The 16692-nt window shown below is 45.0% G+C and overlaps 1 protein-coding gene across 4 annotated transcripts in view; it reads right to left on the minus strand.

Moving 5' to 3' along the window:
• BRD4 (bromodomain containing 4) overlaps positions 1 to 16692 on the minus strand; it is an 81814-nt gene that overhangs the window by 54795 nt on the left and 10327 nt on the right. The gene's annotated exons all lie outside the window — the stretch shown is intronic.

A 16692-nucleotide genomic window follows, 5' to 3' on the forward strand; every position in this document is an offset into this window, starting at 1 on the left:
TTAAAAAGTGTTCTTTATAAAGAAAAAAGTCTATTGCATTACAGAGGTAAAGGTCCCAGCAAGACCTAGATGGAAAGAGCTATGCATTCTGGCACTTTAGACCCTGCAGAACCCCAAATCATGGGGTTCTGATAAAGGTTAAGCTTGCTCCTTTTGTTAACTTTGCTCTTGTGATCCAACTACTGCTCTTCTCACTAACCATTAGCTGGCCTGCCCTGCTTCTTACCTTTGCTGCCCCACTTCACGGACACGTGCCAACATGCATCTGTCTTGTGTGGGTCTATAAGGAGATGGTGTTGAGATTAAGAACAAGCTGAAAACCAACTGGTCCAGGCTGGTCAAGCGGCAGAGGCCTAAGGATGACTGGGTATACCCCTGTCGTTTGAGGTGTTCCTGGTTTAGGTGAAAACTTTGGATTTCTGATTCAGCTACTTAACAAACACCTTACTGTGTATCTTTTAATACTACAGGCTCTTGGGATTCAGCACAAAGACACCTGCCCTCGTGTGCTCACATTCTGGCCCAGAGGTGGGGGAACAGGGACAGCCAGACAACAAAGAATAAAAATAACAACTAAAATTATGTGATGTACTATGGGAAAAAGAAAGGATGGGGGCACATGGAATTGGAGCTTTTCAAAGTCCCTACTCCTTGGGACTTTCACAAAAGCAAGACGGTGGTTCCTGATCTCATCCCATTTCATCCATATTATGCATTAAAAGGAAAAACAGTCCACCTGGCTAACAAATTTTCTCCACTGAAATCTCTCATTCATATGTAAGTTACTCTAAAGACGGTTCCTTAGATATGTATCTATTTTGAACACAGGGGCTTGTGGTTTACTTAAAACCACAGCTTCCATTCAGTGACAGAATCTTTACACTATCACCTCTAACAATAATGGAAAGGAAAGAATTAATTTACCTCTGAAAATTTACATATAAGACAAAAGAATTCATTAAGCCAGTTCCATACTACAATTTTACTTTTTGCCTACACATTTACAATACAAGCATATTTTCCTGCAGAGAGTCGTGTCTGAGAGGCAAGTCATCCTTGACTCCACCCCTCAGGCAGGATACAACAACAGCAAATCCTAGGTTCACCTTCTGGTACACCAGTTATTTTGCTGGTAGTAAAAAAATGATTCCCTAAATATTTATTTATTTGTTTTTATTTTTGGCTGTATTGGGTCTTCATTGCTGTGCACAGGCTTTCTCTAGTTGTGGTGAGTGGGGGCTACTCTTTGTTCCGGTGCGCGGGCTTCTCATTGTGGTGGCTTTTCTTGTTGCAGAGCACGGGCTCTAGGTGCACAGGCTTCAGCAGTTGCAGCACGCGGGCTCTAGAGTGCAGGCTCAGTAGTTGTGGCTCACGGACTTAGCTGCTCCACGGCATGTGGGGATCTTCCCAGACCAGGGATCGAACCCGTGTCCCCTGCGTTGGCAGGTGGATTCTTAACCACTGCGCCACCAGGAAAGCCCCTGATTCCCTAAATAAATGTCACAATTTTAAGCCCTGCTGAATGACAGCTTCTCAGTTGACCAAAGCCTGATTTTTCATTTCACAAATATGCTCCACCTTTAATTAGAAAAGCAGGCCAAAAAGAGTACCTTAGTTACAACAAGCCACTGTACTTACACATTCCCTACCCTGATCTTCTATCTCACAGTTCTCATAAGTTTCACAGCTCCTATATGCCAAAGGCAAAAGAGTGCCTTCATCTGGGGAGGTGCCTTCACAACCCTCTACCCATGACTGAAGACTCGGGTGACTTATCTACACCCCAAGGGTCTCCTCTTTTCTGTTGGAAACTGTGGCCCCAAAAATCCTTGCCATTATCTGGACTAAGCAACAGGCTATGGAGAAAGCTGCTTACCTAATAAAACACTGTAAGCACGTGTAAAGTATCTATAGATGTTTCCTTGAAAAAGCCAAACACCCCAAACTGAAAGCATCCTAGGTTTTGTGTTTCACAATTTCGGGCCCTAGAGGATTCCAGCAAAGGAAGGAGAGCACATCTGTGCTCCTTTTGGATTTCAGTACCCTTGGAAGGGCTGACTCATGCAAGACCACCATGCTCAGTTCACACCCGGGGGTTCTCACAACAGCCATCTACCATCAATGCCAACAGCTCAAGAGGACCAACGGAAGCACCACTCAAAACAGTGACATCCAAATGCAAAAAGCCAATCAATAATAAACTCACCTTTAACTCAAAACAAGATTAACCTCAGATGCCAAGGTAAAAACTGAAGCTGAAAAAACCGTGAAACCCAACAGCCAGAGTGGCTGTTTGCAGGGGGGCGGGGGATGGGGGTTCTGGCCACTTGAAGGCCCAGAAGGGTGGCACCGGGTAAGGCTACCACAAAGCCCAAGACCACTGAGCAGGCAGGCTTATCTCCGTTCCCAGGACACCAGATTAGAAGCAGCCCATAGAAAGGGGAGAGGAGCAGTTGAAGGCACAGGAGGACGCAACAGCCGGCAATTCGATAGCAGGCAAGGAAACAATTATGCTATTTTACCAAAAGAAAAAACAGCTAACAAGTTAACCTGCCATGGAAGAGAACAACAGCCTTAGGCAACCTGTGCAGGCACAACCTGTTAGTCTGTGGTGAATATAATCAATATCCAGCTAGCTACCCAGAAGAAGTTAGGCACACCCATTAAAAAATTGTTTTAAATTGTGGTAAAATATACTTAAGGTTTACCATTTTAACCGTTTTTAAGTGTACAGTTCCGTAGTATGAAGTACATTCACACTGTCGTTCAACCATCACTACCATCCACCTCCAGAACTTTTTCATCTCCCCAGACAGAAACTCTGTCCCCATTAAACATGAACTCCCACTCCCCTCCCTCCCCCAACTCCTGGTAACCACTATTCTATTTTCTGTCGCTATGAATTCGACTATTTTAGGTAACTCATATAAGTGGAATCACACAATATTTGTCCTTTTGTCTCTGGATTCTTTCACTTAGCAGTGTCTTTAAGGTTCATTCATGTTGTAAGCACATGTCAGAATTTCCTTTTGAAGCTGAATATTGTTCCATTATATGGATATGCCACACTTTGTTTAACCACTCATCAAGTGGACATTTGGATTTTTCTACCTTTTTGCTATTGTGAGTAGTGGCAGTATGAATGTTGGTGAGGGCACACCCCTCTTTACCTCAGGGCAAAGCTTCTGGTAATTCATTTCAGGAAGTTTTCCATCTCAAATGACTAGCAGAAATAGCTTCAGCACTGAAGTCAGTCAGAGGCCCATATCCCAAATTTCAACAGGGCCCAAATATAGTCAAAGTAGTTAATTAGGCTTTAATAATAAACCAGACCACCATTCTCTCTGTCCTCAGACTAAGGTGCCCTGCAATGAAGTTAGCAAAGGAAAAATCCAGTAGCCAGATTTAAATAAAAGCCTTCAAGCCAAGCATGCCCAGAAGAGTCTGTGACTTGCCCAGTGTTATGTCTCTCCTCATGAGACTCTGCAGCTTCCAGATTCTCAACGCTCAGCACTGACTCAAGAGTGAAATCTGGCTAAACAATGGTTTACAGAACTATACAGTTGGCAGCATCTGAGAAACCTTAAAAGAAAAAAAAAAAGGATGCCTGGGCCCCTATTCACAGAGATTCCAGTGAAAACCGTCCCGGGTAAGGGCCAAGTATTAGGATTTTCAAAGCTACCGAGGTTATTCTTAACATTCAAGCCAAGACTGTGATCCACTGCACAAATCAAGAACTGGGGTGACAATGCCAGGACATACCAGGAGTCTGTGAGTTTTCACAAATGTAATTCATAACAATTTTCTCAAAATCTGTGTTGAGTAAAACATAAATGAAAACACCAAAGCCTAAGATTCTCCTTCTCCTGAATTTCTTCAGCTGTAACTGATAAAATAAAGGTCTGGACATGCGGTTCACAGTAGAAGAGAAAGTGGAAGAGAAAGACACGCTGGCCTCTACATGCACATCTGGCAGACAGTCTGTGATCTCCACCAACTAGGTGGAAAACAACCTCATGCAGAGATTTCCTGGGTCCACTTGTTTCCTCTCCAGTCCAGAAGCCAAGGGGATAGGAAGAGGAATATGATTCTGCCACCAGCACGGAACACGACTGAAACTTGGCTATAATTCCAGGGCCAATTTCTGGGTGTGGAATTTCCCTCTTTCCCACTGTTTTTTTCCAGAGAAGTTTTCTCAACATACCACAGCAACCAGCAACCTAGGGCAGGGTCATGTTCCAAAGGTTCATCAAGCCAGTTCTTGGGATGTCTCTGCCGGGTTCCCAGGGAAGAATGCTGTAAATGATGGCTGTATGCCAGGACTAATCCAAAATGAACAGAAATGCTGATCTCCTTGGAGCCTGGGGCTCTAGGGTCTGGCTGACATCCAAGATTCCCAGGATGCAGACAGTCAGTGTGGGGTGAGGCCTGGAGTTTGGGCCCTGTGTGGTGAAGTGGCAAGGCAGTCAAGGATAGTGAATAGTGGGGCAGGCTGTCCCAGACCCCAGAGGCCATTCAGAGAACAAAGTACTAACACATTACTTTCAAAAAGAGAAAACGTAAAACTATTCTTCGACTATGATTGTTTCCCCCATTGCCTCAGCACTCAACACCATAATACTTCATCTTCCTTAGAATTTCCGAATCAGGTACCAATTGGAGGTGCCACGAACAAGGACAGTGGCCCAGGGAACAAGCCATACAGTCGAAGCTGAACCTTGGTAGAGCCTGCCCATTCCAGAGAACCAGCTTGGTAAAGGAAGCTGCACCGCATCTAAACTCCTACTGCAGCCTGGGGGTGCCATATCCTGGTGTCTACACAGAATGTGTCCCTGGCACCTCAGAGCACTGGGCACATGATAGGAGTCCAAGGATTCTAGCCAGGTTCCCCATCTTTCTCAAAAAGATGCTTGTTGTTGCTCACACATGTACCATTCTGACACACTTGATTTCTTCCTTTGAATATACTGGGCCTTCCCTGTCTGAAATACCCTGTCCTCCACAGCTCCCCATCCTGGCAAACCACTCTCCTTCAAGAAGCCTTCAGTGAGTCCCCACCCCCTTCCCACACCAAGTGTGCCATAGATGGCCTTCCCAAGAGGTCTTGTGGCCAGTTTTTGTCTTATCATAATCACAGGATCTACTTAATATTGAGAAACTAGACACTTTCCCCTTAAGATCTGGACCAAGGCAAGGATGTCCTTTCTCACCACTCCTTTAACATCGTGCTGGAAGTCCTAAATAATACATTAAAAAAAAGAAATACAAATTGGGAAGAAATAAGACTGTCTTTATTGGCAGATTACATGACCGTCTATACAGAGAACCCGAGAGAATCAACCAAAAAAACCACCTGGAACTGAGAAGCAATCACAGCAAGGTTGTAGGATACAGGGTTAATACATAAAAGTCTACTGCTTTCCTATATACCAGCAATGAACAACTGGAAATTACAACCACAGCATACACTGAACTGTCATGTTTGTTCCCCTTCAAGTTCGTACTGCTATGGACAGCATCAAGTCAGTGCCTGGCAGGCTGAAAGGTCTCAATAAACGTTTGAAGAAAGCCAGAAATGAACCATGGATAGCAGCCATGCAAAGTCCAAACCCTGGGACAGAGGCCTCCCAACCCCCGAGAGAGATGGCAGGATGCCTGCAGACGAGCCAGTGTGTCTTCAGACAGTAGTAATGCAGAGAGTATGACATGGCTGCTAAAGTGAACAGGGAACCAAGAGGATCAGTGTAGGGGGTGGATCATTGAGGTGGCACCACAATGTGCAGTGTATTGATCTCCTAAACCACACTGAGCTTCTGAAGCAGCACTCCACCCAAGGACAGAGCTCTAAATTTGAGTTTGGGAAATCCAGAGGCCTAAAGGGAGACAAACCAACTTACTCTCAATCCTCTGAAAATCCCCTTAACAAATGAGGTGTGTTGACAGAGGCCCCTCTAATCTGGTTATCTAAGCACATAACCCCCTTTGCCTCCCCTTCCTGGGGGAGTGGTCTCTGATGGGGAGTGACCCCTCAGGTGAAACATTGACTTCCGAGCCAGTAAGACCTTGGTTCAGATCCTGCTCATGTGACCTTAGGCAGGCACCTTAGCCTGAGGCCCTTCTTCTATTGGGATTTTGTCATATCTACTTGTGTTTTTGTGAGAACTAAAAAGAAAGAAGAAAAAAGCAGTCAGCACAGCTTCAAGCAAACCATTAAAAAAAAAAAGTTCCTTCCCTCCCACAAATAGGTAATCACAAGTTGTGAAACAGTAGCAGCCCTCAGTTACAGTCTCACAATCTTCACAAAAGACACAACATGGCAACCAGGACTGGCATCATTGCTATTATGGCACCTTCAAATGTCAGGCCAGGGAGTCCTGCCACCCTCCTGCTGACCAAGCCACACAAACTGCAAGGCCTTCCCGAGCTGTTCCTTCGCAGATCTAAATTTACTGAGCGCTTTTCTCTTTTCTGTCTCTAAGAAAACATCAGGTGGAATATGTTACTCCCTCATCTTCACAAACAAGCAATACACAAACAAGACACAGAAGCATTTAGAGTCCCCAGACCTATCTTCACAAAGTTTGTAAATTGCCTTGGGTGGCTTCAGTTGCTTCTCAAGTCTTCTACTCATCAAAACCTGACACACTCCCACACCTTCCTTTGTTTTGTCTACTGGACAAGTACAAGGAACATTCTGTTTGCATAATTAAGAGATCTCTTTCAGAACTTGTTGACATTTCATCTGCTTTTGGATCTACCTCTGTAAGGGACTCAGGTCTGGTGGGAGATGCCCCACTTGCTGACAAAGGGAATACAGATGTAGGCTCCAACTAGAAGAGTCCTCATTTCCTCTTGTCTGAGGCTGGCCCTCAGGGGTTACAGGGGATGTAAGAGGCAGAAAGCAGGGACGTCCCTGGTGGTCCAGTGGTTAGGACTTTGCCTTCCAATGCAGGGGGTACGGGTTCGATCCCTGGTCAGGAAGCTAAGATCCCACATGCCTTGCGGCCAAAAAAACAAAACAAAACAGAAGCAATATTGTAACAAATTCAATAAAGACTTTAAAAAAAATGGGCCACAACAACAACAACAAAATCTTAAAAAAAAAAAAAAAAAAAAAAGCAGAAAGCAGCTGGTTCACTTGGAAATCGAAAATGGAAACAGCAGCATATAAGGGCCCAGCCCATAAAGCAAACACCCTGGGCTCCCAGCAGCAGAGAGGAAGAGGTGCTGACTGCCATGTCCTCGTTCCCAATCTCAGGCATTTTTGCAATCTCATCTTCGAGGTGAAGGTGAAGCATAACAGGATGTTGTTACAACCAGCAATGTCCCCAGCTGGGAGAACCACTACGAGCCACAACACAACAGGCGGTCAGACACCAGGTCATGCAGCCGCTAACAATCGTGATAAAGGCTCCTGTGTGCCTATTCTATGCAGGCAATGGGGCACAGCGCAAGCCCAAAGACTCACAACCCAACTGGGACTTCATTATTAAACAGTAGTTTACTGGTGGGCTCTGCAAAACACACAAACATGGGTAAAATTCCACAAACGGAAATATTTACTGTAAGCACTGCTGGAATACTTGGTTTCTTTTTGCCTGAATCTTGCCTAAGGTTGTGGTTAACTTGAATGGCTGTCAAAAGAAGAATCAAAAAATGCTTCCCTTGCATCTTTTTTTTTTTTGGACTGCGCCGGGCGGCATGTGGGATCATAGTTCCCTGACCAGGGACTGAACCCACGCCCCCTGCGTTGGAAGCGCAAAGTCTTAACCACTGGACCACCAGGAAAGTCCCTTTCCTTGCATTCTTAATGTAAAAAGCTTGTGGTCACGTCAATGATTCCTCTCTTCACTCCACCCTTGAAAAAGGGAGGAAACTGTACTTCTCTACAGCTTCCCTAACACTTGTGAACTAAACCAAAACTGTAACAATCTATTTCCTACAACCAGAAAATCGGCTTAATAGAAAGAACACCAAATCATGTATCCCTAGTAAAATACGCAATCAATCCAACTCCACCCGAGGCCTAGAGAAAAAGAAAATAGGCCCCACACTGAGGGATCCTTAAGCAGTTCAGGCTATTTCCTGGGATTCCAGCATTTGGGAACTAAACTAAACTGCAGGCACATCATGCTGTCACTTTTATGGGTCGTGCCTCAGCCACGTCGTAAGAGCCCTCTTCTGTTGGCACAGAGCCGTTCCTTACTCTCAGGGCACTACAAACACCTGTAGACACAGACACTTGGGGCGCAAACGTGCTCAGCTACCACAGCTGCCCACCTGAATGCCCGAGGCTCTGGCCGGGCACTGCTTACACTTGTGACCCATGTGACTATCTCACAGCAGAAGGACCCAGCATTTTATAAGGTGATTATTATGCATGAATGGGCAGAGCACCTCTCCTCCCCATTGAAAAAAGAATCCTCCCCTTAAGACAACTCTGCAAATTTCACACAATTCTTTCGCAATGATCTACTTGCTCTGGAGGCATAGTAACTAACTCAAGAGTCCCCTGGTGGAAGTAGGGAATAGGATGAAGGGACATGGGGATGGGGCATCCAAGCTATGGCCAATCCCAGCTAAGAAGCGGTTTACTCTGATTCCCCAGCAATAGACGCCCTAGCCTCAGGCAGAACTCCCAATATGGACAGATATAGAGAGGCACACAGAACAGGGACATATTTCCATGGCTCCCAGCATGAGTGTACTCTGTGGCATAACATTCATGCTTCCTCCTTCCTCCTCAGAGCAAGGCTGCAGCAACAGGCTGCCACCAAGCAACTACCACTCAGGAGCAAGGCCCAACATTCCAGTGCTATCTGTCCTCACAGCAGTGGCCACCTGCTTCTGCGTCTTACCCACCAAGGCTCATAAGCAAAACACATGACATAATTGCTGCTCTGGAGAGAGCTCATAAAGTGGTGGCTCTCATCTCCGGCTGCACAGAGAACTGCTTGGGGATCTTATTTTAAACACTCATGTGTAGAGCTGGGGATAGGAGGAGGGACTGACCACAAAGAGGCACAAAACAACTTGGGGGAATGTTGGAAATATTCTGTATCTTGACTGCAGTGGTGCATTTTTCAGAGTGAAGTTTATGGCATATAAACTTAAGAAAATGAATAAACAAATAAACCATGTCTGGGCCCCACCTACTTCAGACCTGGGGCTGTGCAGGGAAGGTGGAGACAGACCTACAGGTTAAGAACAAAAGCAGCCTGGTCTGAACCTCAACCTCCAGAACTAACCTGAGAGACTTTTAGCAACAGACATCGTCATTAGACTTGTGATTCCTCATCTGTGAAATGGAGTAGTTGACAGGGCCCATCCTCAGGATTGTCCCAAGGATCAGCAGGCTTACATATAATGCCTGCCTTACGTGAAGTGCCTAATGTTGTTCAATCACAGCTTTTTGGGGGGTGGGGGTGGGAGAGATATTGAGAAAGACCCAAACTACTCTACTTTCTGGAATGATCCATCCACCTTGTGTAGACTGGAAACTCCTCCAAGATGAGAGCAGCTACTGGAGCACTGCTGAACAACTATGTGTTATAAAGTGCTTTTCTGAAAACAAAATTCAAGGTAAAGAACGGGTTCTGTGACTTGTGGTTTACCTTTAAGACAGCAAAGCAGCAAAACTAACAATCTTAAAGGAGTAATAAAAAATCCTTGGGCTTCCCTGGTGGCTCAGTGGTTAAGAATCCGCCTGCCAATGCAGAGGACATGGGTTCGAGCCCTGGTCCGGAAAGATCCCACATGCCGCGGAGCAACTAAGCCCGTGTTCCATAACTACTGAGCCTGTGCTCTAGAGCCCGTGAGCCACACTACTGAGCCCACGTGCCACTACTGAAGCCCACGTGCCTAGAGCCCGTGCTCCACAAAAAGAAAAGCCACCGCAATGAGAAGCCCACGCACCACAACGAAGAGTAGCCCCCACTCGCCGCAACTAGAGAAAGCCCGCGCACAGCAATGAAGACCCAACGCACCCAAAAAAAAACAAAAAAAACAAAAAACCTTGTAGGCTACACAACTGAAACATTTCCTGCACTCACATCAGTTAGGGAAGTGGGGCTACTCCTAGCTCAGAGTAGGGGGAAAGTTGATACCCAGCTATTCAAGAGTGTTTAAGACAATTCATTAATCTTTTGAGAAAACTAACTTACCCTGATAGAACACTACTGTGTAGAATAATTTTTCATACTAAATGTTTCCTAGAGGACTTTGGCCCAATTTTACAGTTCTGGTTAAATCTCAAAACTAGTAAAGATATTTGCTGCTGCAGGGCTGGGAGGGGGACTCCTAGGCAACAAGTGCTAGAGAACCAAACAACTCCCTACTGGCCCTGACAACAGAACACCTTTGGGTTCAGAGGGAACAAGCAGCAATAAACAAGCCAATTCTGCCTGTAGACTGAGATCTCTTGATTAAAACATTTAGCTGTCACTACAATAAAATGTAACAAAGCCACAAGTAGGGGAAAGGTCACCCTGCAGCACAACACCTATTTCCACATGTGTAAACTCTCAGGGTTACTTACAATCAATATTCCCCTCATAGTATGTTCTGGTGTTGATAGGACATATGTATAGATCCTACCTGTCACCCCTAAATGTGACATGACAGCCACTACCCACCACAAAAGGCCAAAGCTTACCACTCCCCAGCTGTCTTACATTGGGACATTTCCGGGTTTTCCAAGTGTGGACACTACAGGGTTGAGAGGGATCAACAAATGTGTGATGGCTGAATTATTACATGCCCAGCTCAGTGGTCCCCTCTGTGAAAGGTGTACGACGAAGCCCCTGATCAAAATGGAAGCAAGAACACCGAAGAGTGAAACTGGAAAAGGCTCTAGAAAGGGGAATATCCACCGCAACACACTCTATGAGCAATGCTTAAAGTCTATGCCCTTCAGTCTCCTCACTCTGACATCTGATCTCCCAGAACACAAGCAAAAATGTCCACCTATCCTTCATGGTCATCACTCTCCTCCAGAGGGAAATGCAAAGTGTCTCTGATCATGGGCATCTCTAACTGTACCACACCACACAATCCCAGCCCATTCTATCTCTCCATGAATCAATCGGAAAATGCATACTGTGACACAAATGCCAAACATCACCAGATCCCCAGCCTTCTGTTTGCTCACAAGAATGCACACCGTCTGTGTCTGCACATGTGGTCACTGGTGGTCACTAAACAAGCTCCTTTCAAGGTCCAAAGCTCCTGGTTAGAAGAGTGTCCAGACTCAACTTTTTAACTGTACTGGGTAGTTAGAAAGCAGTCATTTACTTCTACAATGCATCAGATTTGCACTAATCATCTCTAAGACTGAGCACCTGCCTGCACCAGGCAAGTCTGCACACGGCTGAACATTCTCCAAGCCGCCAGTGCCCTGCCACAAGATTTGCTGAGCAGTCAAACCCAGCCTGGCCGCGATGGCTGTAGTAGTTGGCAGGCAATGTACTAGCAACAACTTTCTGGGTTAAGTGCCAACTTTCCCCAAGTGTCCACATGCTTAGGGAATGCAGTTGGACTCAGAACAAGGAGGAAATTACTGAATGCCTACTGAGGCTTGGGGCTCAGTGTGTTGGGATGCTGTATTCCGACCTCACAAGAACCTTGCACACAGCAGGGATCAGGATCTCATTTTGTAGCTGAGAACACTGATGTAGAAGAAATCAGTCATTTATATGAGGTCACAAAGCCAGCAAGGGATTCAGAGGCTGCATGACTCCTCACCCTGTACCCAAAAATCATTTCCTGATGGATGAAGGGCATACATTTGAAAGGCAAAACTTTACAACTTTTAAAAGATAAAACAGAATATTTGATTTCAGGTAGTGTTCTTCTCACCAACTGTAAAACAAAGAGTCATAAATTCACCTATGTTAAAATTAAGATTTTCTGTTTGTCAAAAGATAATATAGAAGTATGTGTGGTGGTGGTGGTGGAGACACCAAACTAGGGGGAAATATTTGTAAAATGTACTAGCCACAAAGATCTGGTGCTCAGACTTTATAAAGAACGGCTGCAGGGACTTCCCTGGTGGCGCAGTGCTTAAGAATCCGCCTGCCAATGCAGGGGACACAGGTTGGACCCCTGGTCCGGGAAGATCCCACACGCCGCGGAGCAACTAAGTCCGTGCACCACAACTACTGAGCCTGTGCTCTAGAGCCCACGAGCCACAACTACAAGCCTGTGAACCACAACTACTGAAGCCCGTGTGCCTAGAGCCCGTGCTCCGCAACAAGAGAAGCCACCACAATGAGAAGCCCACCCTCCGCAAGTAGAGAAAGCCTGCACGCAGCAACGAAGACCCAACAGAGACAAAAATAAATAAATTTAAAAACCTTGAGTATATTCAAAAACAAAACAACAGCTGCAAATCAATTTAAAAAGATAAACAAGCTAAAGGAAAATGACAAAAGTCAGAAACAAGTATTTCAAACAAGTACAATAAACACAAAAAGATGCTCAGCCACGTTAATTTGCAAATGTAAGAAGTCTGTTAATGTCAATGTTGGTGAAAATATGGCTCAACATTTTCAGATGTGGGAAGGTAAACAGATGCAACTGTTTTTTTTACAGTAATTTGGCATTAAGGCATCCCCGATGGCCTAGTAATCCCACTTCCGGGCACTTACTTAAGACACTTGCACACCTCTTGGATGCATGCAAGCATGCAGAAGAATGCTATAGCAAGAAAATTTTCTCTTGACTGGATTCTTATCACAGCTACTCAGAACCAAACCCTTATTCAATGAGATCATTTGTCATTTTACAAAGTCAAGAAAAGTTTTAAAAGTAAAATGAAAACCTATTCCTTCAAGGCACACTTGTTAAATGAATTACCACCTTTCTAGCGCTGGGTGGCTGCTCACCACTGGAGATATTAAGGTCTCTAAAACACCTGTCACACTCCACCCCCAGTCGCTTCAATCATACATGGCACATACATGGGAAACACTTTTACTCACCACTGAATCGTTACTGTGCATGCAGAACACAGCACAGCACCTGATTTCTTAAGAAGTTCCACGCACACACACTGATGGAATCATCCAATTCAGCATGTCTGCTTCAGGCAGGAAATTCCTTTTAAATAAGGGTCCCTATGTGGGAAATAAGCACCCAAGAGCTGGAACTCAATTTCACCCTACAATAAAGAGCACTTAGAGACTGAGAGGCTCACCATAATCCTAAGAGATCATACAGTTCACATCCCTGAGTTAACAAGCCTGGGTGGGGCGCCTGGGCTAAAGATGACACTTACTCCAGCTTACTACTCCCCCAAACTCCCTCTCATATACTTTCACTGGAGTATCAAAGGGAAAATGGAGGTGAAACCAAATCAAGGCATTTTGGTGCTCTGGTGGAAACCTTTTAAAGGTGAGGTTTAATTCCACATGTGTGAATTTCTTCATGAGACTCTTCAGGAGAGTGGCACAGAATCCTGGATGAAAAGATGTGCCCAGCCAAAGTAACGACCCTCCTCTGACCATTCTCTGCCCTGGTGAGTTTTTTTTTTAATAACCCCCGATCTTTTGGACCAAGGGCACGGCCTGCCTCCAAAGAACAGGTGTTTGCTTGCAGAACTATCCAGGTTTCTGTCCAGGCCTCGGTTGTCCTCACAGATGGATAAACCTAAACATCAGTTCTTTTCCTATGCTCACAGCTGGACGGTCTCTTCCTTCTCTGACTGCCTGGACTGTACCTCTCAGAGAGCACTTCCTAGGTCTGCCTTGTGCTCACTTATGTACCATCCCAACCACCTGCATGAGGTGGAGTCCTTCCTCTCTTTTTCCGCTGTAGAACAGAAATCATGAACACCTGGGCTCTAGAACCAGGCCTTGCCACTTACCAGCAACCCTACCCAAGTGACTGAGCTCTCTGGGTGTCAAATTCCTTATCTGCAAAACGCAGATGATACCGGTACCCATTTTCTGAGGACTTAAGGAATACAGAGTCTTAGAAATCCAGCACCTGGCACACAGTAATCACTCATATATTCACTAAAATGGAGTGATCATGTATGGATGCACAAGCTCCCCAGTCTGTGGAGGGGAATACAGTGGAGAAAAAGAAGTGACCCACATTGCAGCTCCATACATTAAGGCTGACCCAGACAGCAAGCAGGGTGACTCCTGTTCAAATTTACCATTTCAGAATAGGCAAGCAGTAAGAAACAGAAAAAAAGACCTATTCAGAAAAGGTAGTTCTACCTTTTGAAGGGAAGTCTATTCACAGGCAACTATTTGTTAAAAACCCTGAACCTTTTCACAAAGTCAATGATCAAAGATAACTATGTCTCAAGGTGAACAATTGGGGGGGAGGGGTCTGAAAGAGCCATAGGCCAGGGAGGGTACCCAGCTCTCACAAGTGCAAGGGAAGGGTACTCAAATGGGTTCCCAGAGCAAAGAGGCCCAGAGATGTCCTGAGAAATGACACAGAGGACAGGCAAGCTAAGCTATGGGCTTGTCAGCTCCAACTTTGGTAACTCCAAACCGCATTCCTGGGATTACAAATATATGTGAGTTATTACCTTGAAATAGATGAACATGAAGGTGGTGTTATCTCCAGACAACCAATCTGTGAGCTCAATTGTTTCCTGGTGTCAAAAGGAAAACAGAGATGCATATACACAAACTTCATTACTTAGCAACTTTTTATAACTAAAAGCACTTCAGAGCTAAGAATTTTAAGTGAAGATTATAAATGAAAACAACCTACACATGGATGGTACCACCTCTTACAAAACTCTTTCATATAGGCTATGTGTTTATTTAATTACAGAACAGAAAGGGAAAACTGCTTAAGTAACAAAGCCATGCCTGTACAGTAAGACTGTAATTCAACTGAGCAGAGCAATGGGATTAATTAAAGCCAAGACCAACAGAAAATGAACAGGAGAAATATCCATCAGCATATACAAGTCTATCTTCAAACTTCAGAGATTAAGAGAAAGCAAAGAGATTTTAATATTGTTAAAAAGAGGACAACAGGCCCAAAATGGTGTCTCCTATGCTAAGCCCCATGTCCACAAACCACAACTTAATTAGTTTCGGCTCTCCCAAAATGGAATCTTAAACCAGTCAATCAGGAATCACCTGGTCAGCACTAGTGAGGTAATCTGCCTGACAGACCCCTGACATCCCTAAAAAGAAAGTGACCTTACCACAAGCAATCTGCTTTTTGATAGCATAATTTCCCTCATCCTGCTCTCTGTTACTAAGTCTTTCATTTGTACAGCTCCTTGGGCGCTCCTTCCTATCTGCTAGATGGGATGCTGCCCCATCCATGAATCATTGAATAAAACCAGTAAGATCTTTAAAATTTGCTCAGTTGAATTTTTCAAACAATATGCCCTATTCTTAGAAGTAATACAAGTTCTTTTCCATCCTTTGACAACTCTGCCCCAATTACAAAGTATGAATTATTTAAGTTTACGATACTGGATTTCCCATTCCTTCTACCAGACAAGAATTTGGGGAAGGAGAGCAGAGTGGCATCGCGCACACCACCTGTGTAGTATGCTCACATCCCTAAGCATAAACATATCACACTAAAGAATGGTACTTTCTCATCCCACAAGTTCTATCTCCCTCAGTCTGCAGGTTCAAGTGCATGCATGGAATAAAGGGTGCTGCAGCTGACAGCAGGCGCTAAGCCACATAAGGGACCATAGCCATGAATCTTTCTAAGTCTACCCACATCTAACACAATGAAATCATCAGGCTGGCTAGCGACCCATTGGATTACCTTCTGCAGCAAAGGCTCCAGGCCAACACCAAATCCTGGAGATGGTTTTATGAACAGCAGAAACAGCTTCAGTGAAGAGCCCCATAACAAAAACCTTCCTTCATCTGCAGCCGCTGCAATAAGCCCATTCTGGCACATTCTGACATTCATCTCCAAGAAAGAGAACAAGCTGAAAAAGAAGGGCGCAGAGGGCCCCTGGACAGATCTGCACCACAGCTGACACTGGTTACTCGACAGCTCCGTAAAAATCTCTGGAAGATTTTCACAAGGACAAACCAAAAAGGGTGCGCCACACAGTTTCCTACAGTCATAAATTTGCAAATGCCTGCAAAAGCAGGACGCATGCAAAAAGGAAAGTCTTCTAAACCATCAAGAGTCTTTTAATTAACAATTACTCATTCTCAAAGTAAAATCCAAGAAATTCATTGTAGTACATGCTCCCTGGATGGGCTTTAGGGTTCTGAGAACTGCCCCTGCCCCCAAACTATTCAACACATATGCATTTTTCTGGAGGAAGGATCCACAGTGCTGTCTGTCACATTCTCAAAAGGACCTCCAACCTCCCCTCAAGTTAAGAACTGATGCTCTAGGGACTTCCCTGGTGGTCCAGTGGTTAAGAATCCGCCTTCCAATGCAGGAGATGCGGGTTTGATCCCTGGTTGGGGAACTGAGATCCCACACGCTGCGGGGCAACTAAGCCCGCGCACCGCAAGTATTGAGCCCGCGCGCTCTGGAGCCTGCCCCCACAACTAGAGAGAAGCCCGCGCGCTGCAACAAAGAGCCCGCACACCACAACAAAGACCCAATGCTGCCAAATAAATAGATTAAAACAAAAAAAAAAAACAAAAAACTGATCCTCTAGTGAGAAGCAGGGCTGGTCTATCCTTGGCCACTGGACCCTCAATTATTTTGAGCCCCTTAAAGAACTTG

Source organism: Balaenoptera acutorostrata, chromosome 2, assembly GCF_949987535.1.
Source record: "Balaenoptera acutorostrata chromosome 2, mBalAcu1.1, whole genome shotgun sequence".
Taxonomy (NCBI): Eukaryota; Metazoa; Chordata; class Mammalia; order Artiodactyla; family Balaenopteridae; genus Balaenoptera; species Balaenoptera acutorostrata.